The sequence below is a fragment of the Larus michahellis genome, chromosome 5 (assembly GCF_964199755.1).
Source record: "Larus michahellis chromosome 5, bLarMic1.1, whole genome shotgun sequence".
Taxonomy (NCBI): domain Eukaryota; kingdom Metazoa; phylum Chordata; class Aves; order Charadriiformes; family Laridae; genus Larus; species Larus michahellis.
The window spans coordinates 8,369,549-8,383,845 of record NC_133900.1 but is presented as its reverse complement, the minus strand read 5'-3'; the positions used below and the strand labels follow the sequence as shown (position 1 = coordinate 8,383,845).

General features: G+C 38.7%; 1 long non-coding RNA gene across 1 annotated transcript in view; it reads left to right on the top strand.

The window, feature by feature from the left end:
• The window catches only part of LOC141743754 (uncharacterized), a 79,922-nt gene extending 70,828 nt beyond the window's left edge, over nt 1-9,094 (top strand). Inside the window, exon 3 of the long non-coding RNA XR_012587191.1 lies at nt 8,657-9,094. This is a non-coding gene — a long non-coding RNA (uncharacterized LOC141743754). The remainder of the gene's footprint in view (nt 1-8,656) is intronic.
• Nucleotides 9,095-14,297: the final 5,203 nt, after the last annotated feature.

The following is a 14,297-nucleotide window of genomic DNA, read 5'->3' as shown; positions in this document are numbered from 1 at the left end:
TGTCATCTTCTCCTTTCCTTCAAATCCGCCATCCCGGAGGCTTTGAGTCTTCCCCTACAGCTTCATCCTGAAAGAAAAATGAGAACTAGGGCAGTTTTAACCACTAACTGATATTCTTTGTTTTTGCGGTCAGGTTCAGAGGTCTTTTCCTGTTCCTGCTTGGCTTTTCGTTTTGGTTGCGCTGCTGCAGAATGAGAGCAGCGTGGGTAAAGGGCAGTTGAACGTCCTACCCAGGGGGGTGGAGCAAGGGTTAGGTTTATTCTGTGATTACCTGAGTAAAGAAGCAAGTTGAGATTGTCAAGGAACAGTCAAAACATAAGGAAATAGATGAAATGCAGGAATCGTGCAGTGGACCTGTTTCATTTGTTTCATATGACGTGGTATTTACATTGGGGTGGAAAAAATATCAAAGTCAACATGCTTGAGGTATTACCTGCGTTATGAGTTCTTTGGTATCCTCAGTAGAGGAAATTTCAAAACAGGAATAAGGATTCGTATTTTAAGTATTTTTATAGCAAATAAACTTACCTGTCTCTCTTCTCCCTCCCTCCGAAAGTTGAGCATAAAGTTATTTTTTTCTTGTATTTCATAGACCAAAATTCTAACTTGAAGCTACGGAGTTCGTAGCGTTTGGCATCTTAAGGCAAATGCATCTATGCTTTTGGTATTTGGCAAGGCAATAAACTCGTCTTAGGCTTCCAAAAGACTAACGTGAAGGAGTCTGAGCCTATAAGCCCTCACTTGTGTGACAAATACCTGAAGTCAGGAACTAAAGGAACTATGGCTGTGGTGTGTACAGAAACAAGGATTTTAATTTTTTTTTTTTTTTTTAACTGAGTCTTTCGCAAACGTTTTTCAAAGAACCAGCTATTTAACCCAAATCAGCGTGTTACACGAGAGGAGTGCTGAACAACTAACAAGCTTTCTGGTTAAAACAAAGGAATAAGACAGCGTTGAGGAAAAGTCTAAATGTTTATGCCTTTGTGCAAAAACAATAGAACAAAACAAAACAAAATCTGTGCATGTTAATTAGGGTCAAAATGCTTGATAGTGTTCAAAAATGGTCCTTTAATTTTTTGCCTGCTTTAAATAATTTTCTTTTTTGAAAGTTAAGACCGTTCTCAATCACAAAATGTTGATTTGAAACAAAAATCAAGGTTTTAATAATAAAATTAAGTGCAGCATTTTGTCACCTCCAGATGAAGCATCTCCCTTAGAAAAATACCTAAATAAATTGCTTTTGACATTTCTAAAATGTTCTCCTCTCTACCGTTTTCTCTAACAGCATTACCAAAGCGCATACCTAAAAAACTCTGCCCTTTTCCTCCAAAGGCCTGTGACAACAGCTTTAGAAGTCAAAATAGCATTGTAGATAAAGGAAAAAGAACGTTTGGGAAATCAATTGCACCACCAGAGTGTTTTATGCTCTTATTCCCTCCTTTAGGCTTATCCATCGCTCAGTGTGGTCCAGCATGGGAGCTGGCTTCTGGTCGGTGAAAGCCAGGCAAGGTACAGCTACTGGCTGTAGGTTTCAGTGGTTACAGGGACTAATTTCACCATTCACTCACCATTTTACAAGGGCAATAATTTAAAGGTATAGCCAAGGATTCTTTTTCAACCCAAATTTTCTTCTGCATGAATGTGTCATACCAGAATAGCTGAGGTGGGGGAAAGAAGGGAAATTCTCCGCATCAGAAACATCTGTCTCCAAGAAGCCTTATTCCTGTCATTGCTGGTTTCTTTTCATTGTTTGCTTCTTTGTGTGTCACTTTAAGTTCTGGCATTTGTGCAGATCAGCAACAAAAAGTCTGCTTTTATAGATTAAAAATAGGAACCGAAGTTTTACAGAGCCTTCTGTTTCTTTATGTAATAGACTGTATCCTTTCTGGACAGATTTCTCATTGGAGAATACGTGCTACAGAGATTCCAGTTGACAGTATAGATTAGGTTGGGTTTCGGCTTGATTGCATTATACTAATTTCTAACAATGTTGTGTTGTGTTTTGATTCTGCCTATTCAATCAGGGGAGGAGGGTTTCGATGAAAATAGCTGCTAAGAAGACTCAGATCTATACATAGAATTTACCAAAAAACTATGAAGTAGAGTTGATTGGAAAATTTTGACAGACGTTTTCTTTTGAGGAATGCAAATGTTGGCAAAACTGTAACAGTTCGTGAAAATGTCTTCTCTTGAAAATATTCACTTCAAAAAATTTATTTTTTTTTTTTTGTTTGTTTAAAAGACATTAATCCTATTCAGCTGCTTTATTTTAGCAATTCAGAGGCCTGGTGGATTTTTTTTTGCTTAGGAATAGCTTCAGAGTTAACTTTTTTCAACGTCTCTTAAAAGGAGACTACGATTCAGTTGGGTTCAAATGAGCCATTTCTACCAGTACGTACCATTTATTAGAGTGTTGGTTTATAGTAACTTTTGAATTTATTCTAGAATGACAGACAGTTGACATAAGATACAATTGTCCCAGTTGATTAGAATGTTACTATATTGAAAGGGACTGACCTTAGTTATGAGCTCTGCTGTTAGAACCAAGGACGTAGACTGATTTAAAGAGGCTGCTTTTGCAACTGTCCTGGGTCAAAAAATCACATGATTTAAGTTTTGGTCACTGGCTGTAGTTTGCCATCATCCCCACCGTGCGGCTCCCTGATATCCAACTCCCCCCAAGGAAAAAGTGCCTTTGCTAAAGCTGCGGATATGTACTTCCACAGCCAGAAATATAGTTTTGGCCACAGCACCGTCATTAACTCCCATACTGCTGATGGTGACAAAATCTTGGCAGCTGTATTTCACTGGTGCAGTCGCCAAAGTTTACTGAAAGAGTAGTGCTTCAGCTGTGATTAAAAGCTTGAGTGTTCTTACTTATTATTTCCACCCTCTTTGTAAGATGTTTCTTACATACAGAAGTGGTTTGGTACTGCAGCAGCCATATTTTACGCTAACCCCGGGTAATGTAAGGATTTTTTTTTTTGTGTGTGTGCTAAGCACTGTATCAGCACCGTATGAAAAATCTGACCCTGCTGAAGTCTGTGTAAGATATTTGCCATGTAATTCAAGGGAGTTAAGACTGTATCGATACTGAGAGACAGGGATGCAAAGCACAGTCCATCTAAATAGACAGTTTTGCACAGAATCGCATGGCATCTGGTGACAGAGCTGGGTTTTGTGACCTAGTTCTTTCCGTTTTCAAGCCAGAGCCCCCTCATGACTAGAGCATAATTTGGGAATAATTTGTACGCAACTTTTGAGTTCCATTTTGTGCCTCGTTAATTACAGTAAGTCAAAATAGACAAATGCAAGCCCTTTCACCATTCATAATTTTATCATCATACACATTATACCAGTGTTGATAAAATCTGTTATTTTATTCTGAATATAGTTCTACTGCGGCCGCTGGAGTTTTTGAGGGGGGTGTGGGGAGGTGAAGGTAGAGAGGATGCTGGTGTGACATCCCTAGTTGAAGAGCTCCAGCTTCCAACAGCCGTTCATTTAAGCGTGGTTCCCATCCACATTCCACTCCCGGCCGCTCTGTCGCTACCTCTGTGTCCCGAGAATATGACCTTTATGTGTAACTGAAAGACTGAAAGTCTGCTTTCACTTGTGACCTCTCTCCCAATTTTATATAAAACTTCACATCGTATTATAGAGAGTCTTATCGCTAGGGTATCTAAATACCCATGTGAATGTAGTTTTTGTTATTTATTCCTCAGCATGACAGTTATTTATATTACAGCGATAGAAGAGAAAACTTGATTCCCTGACAGGAGAGGGCATTTTGACCAATAGATTTTGCGGCGCAAGTCAATCAGTCAGTTCATTTATTTATTTTTTTTTCCTCTTGTAAGAGAGAAACAGATTTCTTAAGAAGAAATGCACTAGTAAATACTGTCAAAGAATATTTTTTTTCAGGTTTTTTTTTTTTGGGGGGGGGTTTATTTTGCTCTGGATGCTTTTGAGCTCAAAGAAATTAAAAGTGGCAGTTATAATTATCTGGAAAACAAAAAGCATCTTTGAATTGCAACTTGCGTTTTCTTCCTGGGTTTGATATGTTTTAAATGGTTTTCTGAATTAGCTTTTGATGGCAATATCCTCTTTTTCTACTACTATAACTCAACTGTCATTTACTAAAATTTTTGAATGACTACATTCTTTTTAATGATAGAAAGGAAGAAAAATAATCCATAAATATTACTAGTCTTTTTTGTGACAGTTTGTGGACAGTTAACATAAAAGTTTGGTATAGATGATAGAAAAAGAATTATCACCCGGGTGGACGAATGCCAAATTTGCATTAAATATGCACAATTTCTTAGCACCAAATTTGGTATTAAGAAACACTGAAAGAAACAATAAAAATGGGGGAAATAAATATTGATTAGTATGAATTAGATGGATTGGTACTGTTGTCTCATTTGTTTTTTCAAGTTTTTCTGCTCTTAATCATCCCCTGGTAAATCTCCAAGCCTTTTGCTTTGATAAAAAGAGCAGGGATCACACTTTGTTTTTATTTATAATATTTTATTGTAAAATGTAAGGAAAAAATGAAAAATGGTTATTGCCTTTCTTATAGTAGAGATACGTTCTTGGGGTACACGCGCAGAATCTTGTCAGAGGAAGAAATTAACTCCAGGTCTTCTGCACTCTGGGAAAACAATTAATAGCAGAGACTAATTATAGAAGATGAGCAAGTGATTTACTTCTGCCTTCCCAGGCTTTGCTTGGACACTTGCAGACGCAGGACTCAACACACTTGTAGAACTTCAGTGCTAAAAACAGTTACCAGAATACTTTTAGAACCCTAAGCATCAGATGAATTTTACTCTGATGTTTTTGAAGATATGATTTCTAGATATCTTTGCATTAAAAACATATATGTTGTTGTTGTATCATTTTGTGAACAGTCAGCATTCCAACAAGGGTTTCTTTAGCAGAGCAGGTCAGGATTTGTAACATTAGCTGGTTTTATCTGCATGATCTCTGTTGAAATACGTTTTGCAGGTGTACTTCTATGCAAGATAACGTTCCCTACTCGAGTGCTAAAAGATTGATGAACACCCTCATCTCAAGCAGCAAAACGTGGATTTGAAATTGAGTCTCTTGCTGCCACCTGCTGGTATGAATTCTGGTAGACGTACAGACTCTAGGAAAGGTTTCTATTAATAGATGCGATAGGTGGCTGTGTCTTCAAGATCACATCTTTTCAGCAGCAACATGGTCAGAGTTGAAGGGGGGGACACAAGGTCATGAATCATAGTAAACGACTGCCAAAATTATACTTACTTTAAGCCAACAATCTTTCTTCCCTTATAGAGAAGAAAGGGTTCTTCTTGAGCTACAGCCAAAACCAAATGGAAATGTAATAAAATTATGTTAGATGTTATTATTGACTGGGATTTTTCAAATGCCTTTATATATTTCCTACGTATCTTGCACGTAAGGATAGAATGTAAAAGAAACTTTTTAGTTCAGCAGTTTGTCTTGCTTTTGATTCATAGCCATCGTTACAACAATCCTGCTCTGTTCTTCAACCCATTCAAATAGCCGGTTTGTTCTTCAGTGGGCTTAGAGGATATTTTTTGTCTCTGTGTGGTTTTGGGTTTTTTTTGTTTTTCTTTTTTAAAAATCTTTCCAGATACAAATAAAATGTTACGGATGAAAGCTGGATCCCACTGAAGTTATTGACAAATTGCCGTTGACTTGAGTGGGGCGGTGGTTGCTTCTTTGCCTGCAGCTTTTGCATAGGCAGAAATTATCTTCTAATTGATAGCCGCTTTTCACTGAGGCACCTAGGTGCCACTTGTTTTTATTCTAGCTTTTTGATGAAACAGCAAAACGGAAAGGTCACAGGCAACAGATATGCTGTGAGGTAATCCATGCCCTTGATATCAAGTGGGGAATGAGGGAATTGGCTTGCCCGGGTTGGGCTGCGGGTGCTCTGAGCTCTCTGCTGGGAAACAGCAGATGCAGCTGTGAGCATCATAGCCAGTCCCTTCCCAGAGACCAGATGGTGTATCACCTTGCCTCGTTTACCCTCTCCATCACTTTCTGAATCACCATGTCACAGTTTCTGGATCTAAAGTAGTTGTACAGAGAATTTTGTATCCCCTCCAAAAGGCACAACACATATTTTGAGGTGAGGAAGACAACACGATGGATCAGCGGCTGATGTTACTTGGGAAGCTGTCACCGAAACCTGCATTAATTTATACCAGCAGAAAATATTGCCTGGCATTAGGACAGGCTTTGAAGCGGGCTTTGATTTCCTGCTAGTATTGGGGATGAATTTTTCAGAGGCAAGAAATGGGATGAAAGCTTTCATTATTCTTGCCAGCGGAGGGCCAGAGGATCAGGGTGGAGGGATCTCTCAGGGCAGCAGTTCTTACCAGTAGGGCTTTAAATGTGCATTTCAGCCAACATCTGTGCAGCCGACTTCTTCTGGAGAAAAAGAAATCTAGTATAATAAATTTAAGGTGTAAATCTGTCATCCTACCTTACTATTTTATAGTCTACTAATCGCTAATTTGTCAGTGGCTGGCTTCAAGCTTAGAAACATACATGTATGTTTTGCTGGTCGGGTGGTTTAGTAACTGATTCTGAATTTTTCATTACAAAACGAAAATGAAACGTGACAATATTATCATGAAGGATAGATCCAGTGCTGGGTCAGAGATTGGTTTTTTTATTAGTTAATTAACTAATTAATTGCTGAAAATACAGTAAGCGTGCGTTACTGCTTTGTAGAGGAAGCTGAGATTGGCTCGGAGGAAGGGTTAGCATTTGGGGCTTAGCAGGGCAGAGGCTGCTGGTGGTGTGGTTCCTGATCGATGCTGAGCAATCAGCAGCTGTGCAGAGCACGGGTAGAGCAAGCTTGTGTCTGCTCGCAGAAGGCAGCGTTAGACAGTCTGACAGGGTATATAAAATGAGTAAGTTGGCGTCTTTTCCTTAAAACTTAACCTCTTGGATGGGGAAGGGGAGGATTGGGACTCCGCACTTTGATTTCTATCACGCTCTGTGAGAAAGACAGGGTGGATTATAGTATTAAAATGATATGTAAAGGATATGTGATTGTCCTAGTATTAATAAATTTCAGAGCGGAAAAGGAAATCCTGTATCTTTACGCTACCTTACATATTCAGCTTTCTCCGGGAGTTGGTGCGCTTGTGATTTTTCTGATGTGAATAAAACCAACCATCTGTTTAAAAGAGACATTGTCACACGCAACTGCCCGACACAATCAAGCAGCATCTGTGCATTATTCTGCAGCAAATTGTTATCATTAAAGAAATTTCTTAATTCTTTGATGTAAAGGCCATAGCAAAATACTTACAAATGAAGTTTCTGTAATTCTAAGTTTGAATACACTGGGGAAAACCTTTGTATTTCAGGCTGGCATCTGGCTTAATTCAGAGCTCACACCTGCTGGTCTACTACTGATGTGATTAAATTAAGTAGTTTATAAAATACCTTAAGGCTGTCTTAATTAAGCTACTTCTGTGTTCAGAGAAAAGTGGTGGTTTTCCAACAGCTGTGCCACCCTTTTACTGTTAACTTCAGGATTGTCCCAGGAATGAGAGAGCGCTGCAGCATCCTGCTGATGGTGCAGGAGGAGTTGCAGCTTTGGCGTGTGAATGCTTGCCTTCTCGTGGGGCTGCGTGGGTGAACATTGTCATTTCTGAGATGTTCAACAATAAAGCATCTCGTTTTATAACAAAGGATGTTGCTGGCATGGGAACAAATAGTTTCTGTGCTCTTCCTCAGTATCTTGCAACAGCAAGAAGGGACAGTGGGAGATGATCCCAAATTTCTTTGGACCCTCCTTCCCAGCATTAAGCTTCTGATGTTTTGTGGAGGAATATGTTCTCCTCACAGGGAGTCAGAAGGTCTCTCTGTCCGCTTTAAAACTAGAGCGCTTTGTTTCATAGCAGCATGGTTTGGATTTCTTTGGCATGACCGTGTCTGACTGAAGAAGTAAATGTTCTGATGTCATGTCTCGTTTCTTCATTGCCATTGCGCTTTGTCACCCGTTGTGTGACATATACGGAAAATACGATTTATCTTTTTTCTGCATCATGATTCCGGCATTAACCTTTAAATTTCAACTGTGTTTATATGACTCTAATGAAATAGGAGGTTTTCTTGCAATATCTTGATGATTAATGCTTGTTGTTGAAAAAACAGATGTAACTTAATGTTAAAAGTGCAAATCGTTTCCAGACTGTAATTATAATTAATAGTTGGACCATTAATATCTTCCAAAGTGAATTACGCTGTATATGAGGTCACTGGTAGTCTCTGCAACTAATATCTGCCCATATGTGTCTGCCGGTTATTTTAACCTCCTCATTTTTGTGCCCAAAGACATAATCGATGTCACAAAACAAGGTTTATTATGCTTTAGTAACTGTTATTAATTATTTCCATTATAATAACATTCAGCTGTCTGAAAACTGGACCAGTTATAGAAGGCACTATATGCACAGGGAGAAAAGTTGTGTTATTCCTTGCTGTTCTTCAGTGTTGTAATTATTAAAACTATATAACCGTCTTTTTAAAGTACGGTGTAGACACTGGAGAGAAGCTTTGTCAGCTCTGTGGTTCTGAAGCACACTTGACCAGACTCTCCTGTTACTGATCTGCCCAGGTGTCTTCCCAATGGACTGTAACTGACAGCAGGGAATGCTGCTGGCTGGACGTGTGATTAATTGTACCGGGAACACAGCGCTGAAACTAATTGCAACGGTTTTCTTCTGTCCGGCCTTGTGGACACCCGATTACTCCATCACTGCATTTGCAACTCTTCAGGAAATAATCTCGAAGTCTGGGAGGAACCGAGCAGTTCAGACCCAGGGTTTTGCCGTTCCCTCAGCGATAACACCTACTGGGGCTTCTTTCCTAAAATCACTGTGGTCGTTCTTTAGAATACACCTCAAAAACTCAGAATGAGATGCAAGCAAATGCAAACAAAACCGTAGCAGATAAACAAACTCCCATGGTTCTCTTCATCTCCGATTTTATTATTGCTGCTAATTAGGAAGCACTTCAGGCAGGAAATGCCACGTATTTCAACTTAATGGCGTATTTCAACCAGGTGGGCGTGTTCTATTGAAAATACTGTGCTCACTAAATGAAACTTATTCATTAAAATAAATATGCAATTTGTTACAATTGGTAGCGCTTCAAAGTTTGAAATTTAAGCAGTTTCACAATGATGGCAATAACGGTATTAGCTTAGAAAATTTCTGGTTGGTCGAAGAGTTTAAGGTATTTTTAGAAAGTAAAGACTCCAACTTAAATCTCACACTGAAAAATACAGTAGGAATAAATTAAAACCATGGATTTTAATACTTTTGGATTTATTTTATGAATATATTCTTACCAAACAGAGCTGTGTCTCATAGAGCTGTGCATCCCACAGGAACAATTCATGAGTTCATGAGTTTTTTTGTGCTCCTTTAGGATGAGAAGCAATGAGTAGCCTTCCCCCATATAATTAGTTTTGTATCTTTAAACAGAAACAATTACACTATTTTTCATTAACGCTTCTGTTAATGAAAACAAGCAGGAAAATAAACATCTGCTTTACTTAGAACAGCTCAAAGTTCTGTGAAGTGTGCAAGGGGTTGTGAGTGAATGCGAACAAATAACGGCCTTGTCAGGGTGACGTATTGATGTGTTTGGAAGAAACAAAACAGCTAGAAATTTGCTTAAATACTTCAATGAGCATATTCTGAAAGTTGGTATTTACACAAAAATTCCGTTTCCCCGCTGATTTCATGAATCTGGTTTTGAGTGAATAAGGTTTGTCTGACCAACTCTTAAGGGAAACATTCACCAATGGACAGTAGCGGGGGGAAAAAGAAATACAGTCCAATTTAAATGAAGAACTGAATATTTTAGAGACATTCTCTTTCTGTTTTTCACTATCTGCCTTTTCTTCTTTAGTCTACTGCTTTGAAAGGCGAGGGCTATGACTTTTATCCTTCCTAAAATATCTCAGGGCAGCAAACCAGCATAAAATATATCTTTCTGCATGTGTGTGCACTCAGTCTCTGAGACCATATTAGTACAGTTGCTAAAGGAATAATAAATTATTTAATTATCCGACACTAATTAGCATTGCTTACAGAACCCTGTGAATAACAGTCTGTTGACTGGAATGGTTTCTTTACAGATAGCGTTGATGTATTTTTCTTACAATGTTTCCAAATTTTGTTTGCCTGTCACAGTACAACTGAAATATCAATGAAATAAAGTGAAAGATCACTTCCATTGTCTGGAAGGCAATTGTTTAAGATCCATGTTTTTTTGAGAACTAGGTATAACTTAGCTTTGAGCTACAGGTTACTAGACTGCAAATTTAATGAATAATCGAGAGGAATTATTATTTCATGCTTAATGTCCCTGCTAGGAATATATTTACAGTTCAATATTTTGTTTGAATGGCAATGCACGTCAAGAGAAAACAATTACTTAATTGCTATAGCGAGGCATCGCTCACTCAGGTTTTAAAGGAGAAAAAAAAAACCCACCAGAAGTAGGTATAAGTAGAAAATTGGATGTGGTTTTCTTGTTTTTAATCCAGGCTTCCTAAAGCGTAGTTTCTGGCCTCAAAAGTGTTTGTGTACAGACTTAAAAGGGATTTTTTTTAACTGGCAGCATCCCACCGAAGATAAAGGTATTGCTGGTGAATTTGTTAGGCAGCCCACAGGCTGCCATCCCACCCAACGGGTTGGTCCTTTATGAACAAAAGTTGTAGCAGCCTCCTTTCCTATTTGAACTACAAATGATAAAAGGATAGTAGGGTAAAAATACCCCTCTTGTAGGCTTTTGCTGAAATGTGCGAGGACAAACTTGTAGATAATTCACCAATTTCACTGTAGTTTCAGGAAGAAAACCTGACCTATGGCAGCCCTGTCAAATAAAGTCCTTGATTTCTGTTTGCACGAACTCCAAAGGCTGTATTTAGAGTCATATTAGTATTTATAATGTCTGAATGGTAAGGAAGGGATTAACGTGAAGGGCTAATCTAGCCGATAATGAAGGAACAACCAGAAAGGAACATGCCTGGTTTAGGGCATGAAAGTGCTAGTAGACGTGAGGGAGCAAAGGATTGGCCAGATGATGATAAAGAGCATCCGAGGCCTGGTGGAAATGAGGGTATCAATGACTTGGCAGGACCTGTGAATTTCAACAGCCTGTGACTTTGATGGGTGGATGTACTCTCAAGAAGTGATGAGAGCCTGCGGATGTGAGTTATTCTTCAAATAGGTGACGTATTCATGGTTAGGAAAATAGAGCCGAGGCTCGCCGAGAAGGCAAAATATGATTCTAATAGAAGGTCACACTGCAATGGGAGGCAGGGGATCCATTTCTGCCTCGGTTGTGCGTCACTCATAACCCTGGCTAAATTACTTAACGCAGTTTATGATGTACTGATCCTGCCATGAAACAGGTGTTTTACTTCCCCGCTTCACAGAACGTTATAAAGCTGGAAACATCTGATCAGTTAAGGACGGTATGGTGATAAGGGCTGTGTAAATTCTGGAGATAAAGATGCGCAGGGCAGGACTCCAGCTATGCTGAATCCAAAATACTAGAACCTGAGAAGTTACAATGATGATTTCATTTGATGGTCATGAACTGTATACATCTGCAGAATACTTGAAGAGGAAATACAGAATGAATGGAAATTGGGAAATAAGCTATTTTGGGTTCTAAAATACCATTAGTCTTAAGGAGAAGATACCAATTAAAAGTACTGATCCCAAAACGTCCCAAAATGAGAGCGTGTGGTGCTTGAATGTCCTGCACAGTCAATGCCTAAGGGATGAAGCTGTTCTAGGTTTTCTAAACCACTGTTTGCAGCACGAGAGCCAGATCTATTACCAGATCTGGTGATGGAATGGAAAAAAAAAAAAAATCAATAATCTCCTGAACGGTCCTGAAAGATGGATTCTCGGAGTACGTGATATATTTGCTATTGCAACACAACATATGGCTATACCTGGCACCATTTCCTCAAAGACATCCCATATGCTTGCAGTCTGTAAGTTGTTTGCAGAAAGCTTTACTGATTCATCCCAAATATGTAATCAGATGGGGAAAAATAATAAAGAAATGATCTGAGGTTATTACAGGTTAGTTTTTTATTTCTGTGTACTGAATTCCGTAAAATCAAAGTAACGTTTTTCTACAGATGTGAAAAGAAATCATGCTAAGTACCTGGTATGTCACAGCCAGGCAAATCACAAAATTAATTATCTGTCACATTTTACTTCAGAAATTGTATTGTTTGTTGGAAAAAGCATTAAGCAGATACAGACATTTTTTTCCATGTGAAAGGTATTTCTCAGACATTAGGCACAGGTTTTTTTTTCATCTCCCTGATGGATGTTTCTTGATGTTTTGCCTTCCTTAGGAAGAGGGATATAGGAAGAATGGGTTCCTATTTTAACAGTTACTGCTAGAGTTTGATGATAGTAACCTAGATTTCTCCCATGATATGGGAGACTAGATATTTGTGACAAGTTGAAAGGAGGGAAACAGCTCTGCCTGTGCTCCTGAAAATAATAAAAAAAGGTTAGAAATCTACTAGGCTTTTAGAGAAAGCACAAGTCCAGAGGTAAGACCTTGACACAAATACTCTTGTCTTTTCACAGACACACCAAATTATTTTGTCGCTTGAGATTCTGGTGGAATTGAAGCTAGGATCCATGGTGAAAGTTTGCGAGGGAATGCTCTCAGAAACTCTGTCCTGGCGGGACGGCAGTGAATAGCTCTGCTACAGGTAATACAGAGGGGTTTATTGTATCATCATGAACGTACCATGCACTAAGGTGGTATGTGATGGGGATAATAATGAAAAAGAGGATTTGGAAGTTCTGGCCTAGTCTTGAACACTTTCTTCCAGTGTTTGGGGGGGGGAAGTTGTTTTGAAAACCATATTATTACTACATGAAAAATTACTTATTAACTCTTTAGTTAGTTTATTCATTACCAGCAAGAGATCTCTTCTTCCTGTTGATGACAACCATGACTAAAAAAAAAAATAAAAAAATTTATAAAACAAACTGTCTTCTAAAACTTTCCGGCCTTACTGATAATTTGTGATCCTGGGGATGAGAAAGGCTTTTCTAGTACAAGATAGACTCCAATAGGATTTGCAAGTTTGGGCAGTGTTTCTAAAGCAATGTTTCCTGCAAGCAGAGAGCCTTTGGCTGCTGCGAGTGAGACTTTGGTTGGTGCAAGGTCCTCCGGAAAGGTCTGGCACGCGGTCCAGCTTCAATACCTCCACGGAGTTTGACTCCTACGTTACTGTACCTTAGATACAGATCTTAATTCAATTACAGGAGCATCTTGTGAGCCCATTAGAGGCGTCTTCTCTTCTGCTGTCAGAATGAGAAAGTTTTTTTTGCTGGGAATATACCATTTTTCAGGTTGCAATATGCAGACAGTTAAATCGCAGCACAGACGCTATAGTAAATGTGCATCTGCGTAACACGGAAGGTTTCAAGGATAAGCAGGTAAGGTTTTAATCATGTTGCAAACGGAACAAACCAGAGGAGTCAAGGTTTTTCTTTTTTTTTTTAGGGGCTTCTAGCTGTATTTTTAGTAGTGGAATCTGACAATCTCTCTGGTGCTATTGTGTGTAAGAAGTGCAGTAACTTAGTGGTGGATTCTGGCCCTAAAGTGAATAGAAAAGCATCAACAAGTCCTGGGTAAGGATGTGCGAAGTGCTTGTAAAGGCCCTTTCAGTTGAAAAAGCAAATTATGTGTTTCAGCACAAGTGATTAGAAATGTGCAAAGACGTTGGAAATGTGACTATGGGTATGTTTGAATAAATGTCTTTTCTTTTGAATTATAACTTCCTTTATGGAAGACAGCAAGTAGGCACAGCTGTCCTGATGGTGTTCTTGCACTGAAGTTTTTTTGGAGAACAAGAATATTATGTACCTGTGTGACATGATTAGAATTGTGTTCACAGAACGTGACGTCTGACCTTACAAAAAAGAAAATCAATGTAGAACAAGCCCCGATTAGATTTTTTTTTTTTTTTTTTTTGCCAGCATTGCACTTTTTAAACTAAAATGGATGCGCAAGGTGAAGCACAGTGTCTTACAGTTTTGCTCTGAGGAGATGAACAAACAAAGAATTTGCAATTTGTTTTATCTTGCAAACTCACATTTTTACCACACCTCATGTAAATAGATTGTATTTATTTTGTTATTGCTTGGAAGAGAGATTTGGCAAGTTAAATGTCTAGAAGAAGGGTTTAGATCCAC